The sequence below is a fragment of the Herpailurus yagouaroundi genome, unplaced genomic scaffold (assembly GCF_014898765.1).
Source record: "Herpailurus yagouaroundi ecotype Mexico unplaced genomic scaffold, PumYag 147620, whole genome shotgun sequence".
In the NCBI taxonomy this organism is placed as follows: domain Eukaryota; kingdom Metazoa; phylum Chordata; class Mammalia; order Carnivora; family Felidae; genus Herpailurus; species Herpailurus yagouaroundi.
The window spans coordinates 1-5270 of NW_024422538.1; the positions used below are offsets into that span (position 1 = coordinate 1).

Below are 5270 nucleotides of genomic sequence, written 5' to 3' on the forward strand. Positions count from 1 at the left end.
AATCAGGAGAAATGAATGGCCCAAAATGGTGTATAGAAACAAAGGCCAAAGGATGAATCCTCCACGCTGACACCTGTGCCAGGAGACTCCCGGACATACAGCTCATCAACTCATGTCCGTGAGAATCTAAACGTCCCCTGCCTCATGGAAGGTTCATTGACAGCACCCACACGCCACTCCTCTTCCCGCCATGTGCAGAGTATGGTCAGCAGAAGAGTGCAGAAAGCTTAGATGGAAACGCTTGGATACAATTCCAACCACATTCCCATCCACAACATGAGGATTCGTAACGATTCCTAAGAGGCCATTGCTCTGTATGATAGACAAACTCTTTTAGCTTCTTTGTATTGGAAGCCTGAGAAGCAGACATGACCCATTTCTTCCCTGGGACCTAATATCTGTCATGCCCCAGAGGCTGCGATTGCCCCTGAACGTACAATGCCTACCACACGTTCACATGAAGACCCTCGACCCCCACTGTCAAGTTTCAGTAAACACTCATATCCCTTCTAGACCCCAGGTTTCATTAATCAAGACAAATCAAAAGCCTGAAACATCACAAGGAAACAAAATAGGAAGGATTAATCCTCTAACCTGGTCACCGGACCCAGGTGGTTCCCGGATATCCAGAAACATCTGCACATGGCCATGAGAATCGAAACGTCCCCTGCCTCACGGAAGGTTCATTGACAGCCCCCACACGCCGCTCGTCTTCTTGCCACGGGCAAGGTATGATCACCAGAAGAGTGCAGGAAGTTTTGATGGAAACGCCTGGATACAATTGCAACCACATTCCCGTACACAACATGAGGATTCCCAGTGATTCCTAGTAGGCCATTGCTCTGCATGGTAGACGTACTCTTTCAGCTTCTTTGTAAAGGGAGTCTGACAACCTGACAGCCCCACGTTGGGTAGCACTACGGAGAACAGTAGGATGGACTCTCAAAAAATTAATAATTGAGGGGCGCCTGGGTGGCGCAGTCGGTTAAGCGTCCGACTTCAGCCAGGTCACGATCTCGCGGTCAGGGAGTTCGAGCCCCGCGTCGGGCTCTGGGCTGATGGCTCAGAGCCTGGAGCCTGTTTCCGATCTGTGTCTCCCTCTCTCTCTGCCCCTCCCCCGTTCATGCTCTGTCTCTCTCTGTCCCAAAAATAAATAAACGTTGAGAAAAAAAAATTTAAAAAAAAAAGTAATAATTGAGCTCCTATATGATGTATCAATCCCGTATCTGGGCGTTTATATAAACGACAGGAAGCCACTATGTCAAAGACACATACTCATCCCATATCCTCACTACAGCATTATTCTCAACGTGTAAGACATGAGAGACTTGTGAGCATCCATCCACAGTAGAAATGGATAAAGAAAATGTGGTACATGTGTCCAATGAAATAACACTCATCCGTGGAAACGTGCGCCTATAACAGGGAACCAGTGTAACAACGAATCCACTCCATTTCAAAGGCCTTACCTCGCGCTCCTTCGGCAGCACAAGTGCAAAGGCCTTACCTTCAGGTGTTCGATATCCATTCCCTTTCTGTCACCGACATACGCAAGAGGAATGAAAATCCACTTCAGGCTAACAGGGTTTGACATGAAATACTTCACACCAAGAATTCATAACTCATTAACATCCCCGCTGGGAAGTACACATTCATTGAGTACAGGCCTCATAACGCAACTGATGTGGCAGGCTCCAGAGTGGACTCCTGGGAAAGAGCCACCAAGCCAGACCCCACCTTGAATTGGGAGGGTCACCTTGTCTTTCCCTCAGGGTCCTGAGTTTGAGACGCCACCAATTAAACAGTCACCCTTTTGGAAGCGTCCACCTTGGGACTTATTTTGTGAAGTGCCAGTACTCAGAAGACTTACCCATAAAACATTCATCTACGTCTTCCCCATCCCTCCCCCCAATGAAATGACCCAACATGACTTTGATGGGCAGTGGGCGGGCACAAGTGTGTGTGCCAGAAGGAGGAGGCATCACAGTTATTAAGTTGTACAACTGCTTTCCACAAGCAAACAAGCCATTCTTGTTCACCTTTGTACCTGCCGCCTGGGGAAGGAACATGTGTTGGGGCACAGAGTTTTCTAAGTACCTCAGGTCTCAGGTTTTCACTGGGTAGGAAGTCGTAAGGACCCCCATCTCCCACGGCTTGAAAGTAACTGAACCAAGTATAGGGATAAATGAAAAGTCTTTGAAATGTCAACATGCTGTGTAAAGGCTACATACGTTAGTGTCTAACCACAAAGAAATGTGGATCCTTTGGACTTTGGGGAGTGCACCTCAGGCTCTGCGATGCCACCTTCTGGATAAAACTGGTGCGAACAAAGCAATAGAGGAACCAGAGGTGTGTCTGACTCTAGAGGTCCCGAGGGTCTTTGAATGCACCTTAGAGCCATTCGTCTTTATGCTTAACACTCTCACACCCAACCGTCAAAGTCTTCACCTGATTTGCACCAAATTAACCCCTGCCCAGAAAAGAAGTAACTTTATACAGAGAAGGAAAGACAGGAGACCTTTGGGCACTGCCAGTTACCGAGCACCCTCCAGCCCCAACTTGACGCTGAGTGACATCAGCTTCAATGTCAGACGTCCAAGGCAGCCAGGAAAGAATGCAGCTCAGAGAAAGGCAGGGTCTGGGATGCTGGGCTACCTCCTGGCATCACAGCAGAGTTAAAGAGGTCCATTTCCAAAGAGATGCCCAAGACCCTCTGAGAATAGTTGCTGGCCCTGTGAAAGGAAACAAAACGTAGCTGAAATTACAGCAAAAGGCTCAAGAAATCAAGTGCAAGTGGGGTCTGCACAGGTGGCAAGAGGATCTAAACCAAGCCATGATCCTTTGCTCCCATAAACACATTCTGGAAACCGTGTCCTAATTTCTTCAGTACCTCCTGTGTGCTGAGCCCTTCATAAAGACGATCACGCTTGATTTTCACACCACGCCTGAGAGCAAGAGCAAGGTGTCATTTCCATTTTGCAGATGTGGAAGCTGAGGCTCAGAGATGACAGGAAGAAAGGGCCGAGGGTCTTTCAGACTCACATACTGGAAACTTATTGTGAACGAAACACGATGGGTGACACGGTCTCGGCAACATCTGCAGAGCCAAAAAATAGCTAGAATGTACGGAAGGGGAAACCTGCAAAGAAGTATTGACCCGCATGTTGCTTGAACTGTTAGCCTGTGCTTCTGGGACGGCTGCCACATAAATGCCCGCCCACCCACCCCAGCGGGGGTGGGCCGGGAGACTGTCACCCACCCTCTGGCACCCACTTGGTGTACAGGTCTCCTCTTTCTCGCCTCTCCTAGGTACTCCTGGCTTTCAATTGATTCAGATCCATGACTTTAAAAAGTTACATTCAGACCTGAAGAAATGCACCTGAGCAGTGCTCCCACAATCTCGGAGTTCCTGAAGTTTGTGTCTGACCATCCCATCCAGTCCATCCTGCTTCTGCATGGTAGTAGAAAGCGATTACCAAAAGGATAAAAAGGCTCAAGATCAGGGTTTTCTGGGCATCTGGCATTCTAATAAAGCCAACGCGTGTGTAACAGTGGCACGCAACAGTAAGCAGAGGAACACGAAGAAGGTCTGGAAGAAAGATGCCACTGACTCCTTGAGGAAATTGACTCAAGACGTGGAGTCTCTACCACGGAGTTAACAAGTAGTGTCTAGGGAGTGACCCCGACCTTGTGGGAAGCGCCCATGCGCCCATGTTAGAGACTCAGGGATGGGATTTCCACACCGTCTGGAAGAAAGGTACAGCTGACAGGAGACAAGGGCTATTCACCCAACACCTCTGGCCTCACACAGCCTAAGGTTGCTCTTACCTGCACGGCTGGTCTTGACTATCGGTTCAGGGTCCTCTCCTCTCATTACGGGCCCACCGGCTGACCGGAACTGGACGTTCCCATCACAGATCCTGAGGGAGGTGATGATTGTACAAATCTACAAAGGGACTTACCTGTGAAAGGAAGGTCAGCTTGGGACCGCTGCAGGAAAATTAGGTCACTTGGAAACTCACAACACGAGTGGATGGGGCAAACGTCCTCTTTCCCTCATCCAGAGCAATTTCTGAAAGTGGTTGGTGGGGCCAGAGGACCCAATCATGCAGCCTGTGTGAAGTAGGCCAAAAGAGTGAAAGAGAATGTAAGACAGGAACTGCATGAATCAACCCACAAGGTGAGACTGCGGCTTTAGAGGCTGGCTGATTGTCCCCTCAGCACGAACCATGGTGCATCCCGCCTTCATCAACCAGCACAGGGGAATTCTTAAATATTATGTTAAGAGGTATCACCACTCAGTGGCGAGAAGGGGTGTCTCAGAACTCCCGTGTCGCTCTTCACTAATGAAACCGTCCACTCATACACAATTGCGGGTAACAAACCTTTGGAATGGGTGGTGGTGTTCTCACTTTGTCACCAATTGCTGACACTGACATACCACGCAAGACGATGGGTAACAAATCATTCAAACGGGTTTTGTGTTCTACTTAATAGACCACGAAATGCACATTACAATGGCTGGGCTGTTCTACGAGACTTCGTAGTCGGTAACATAGTAAGTTCCAAAACTGCTAAAAAGAAAAATGAGCTAAGTTAATCACAACAAATTCCCGAAGCATTTCACACATTGCATAATGTCCCTACCACCTGACATTGAACCTAGGTCTCCGAGGAGGAAACAACGGGAACAAATTGGACATTTGGTTACCTACACATTGGAGAATCTGCTCTCAATGTGCAAGAATGCCCCTAGGATCCTACAGGCAATGGGCAAGTCATGAAAGCACCTTCATTCCACACTTAGATTTTGTTCAAGATCTAGGACTCTGTCTCAAAAGTCAGGATTGGTGAGGCTGGTTGAGGGTCCCCGTTCCTGAAGTCTGCTTTCCTGTCAGTACCGAGGACAGTCAAACCCAAATACCAGCAGTGGATCTTTCACAGGTCTAAATGTAATCAAAGTACATTTTACAGACCTCCAACGTGTCACCGATATGAGTCATTAAATCGTTTCTACGTGAGCTAAGATACCAAATTCAAGTCAATATCAAGAGTCAATCAGCAAAAAGGCCAATAAGGCAAACCCAGCTATCACCATTATCAAAAGGAAGTCCCTGTTGTACTTCACACCAAGTATCAGATTACGCTCAGGGATGAGGGCGCTCAGGGGTTTGAGCAAAACAACAGCCTCCCTCTCATTTAATTCTCCCCTTGTATACACAGTAGGTCTGACACAGGAAGGGAGGTGTATGAGGAGAAGCAGGCAGCCA

The 5270-nt window shown here is 48.2% G+C and overlaps 1 long non-coding RNA gene across 2 annotated transcripts; it reads right to left on the reverse strand.

The window, feature by feature from the left end:
* Positions 1-1283: 1283 nt before the first annotated feature.
* Positions 1284-5264, reverse strand: LOC121026619 (uncharacterized). 2 transcript variants are annotated; one of them, XR_005788406.1, is made up of 3 exons: positions 3963-5264; positions 2891-3097; positions 1284-2732 (listed from the first exon to the last, which is right to left on the reverse strand). It is a non-coding gene; the product is annotated as an uncharacterized LOC121026619 (long non-coding RNA). The 2 variants fall into 2 exon arrangements; XR_005788405.1 differs by having other exon boundaries at positions 2891-5264.
* Positions 5265-5270: the final 6 nt, after the last annotated feature.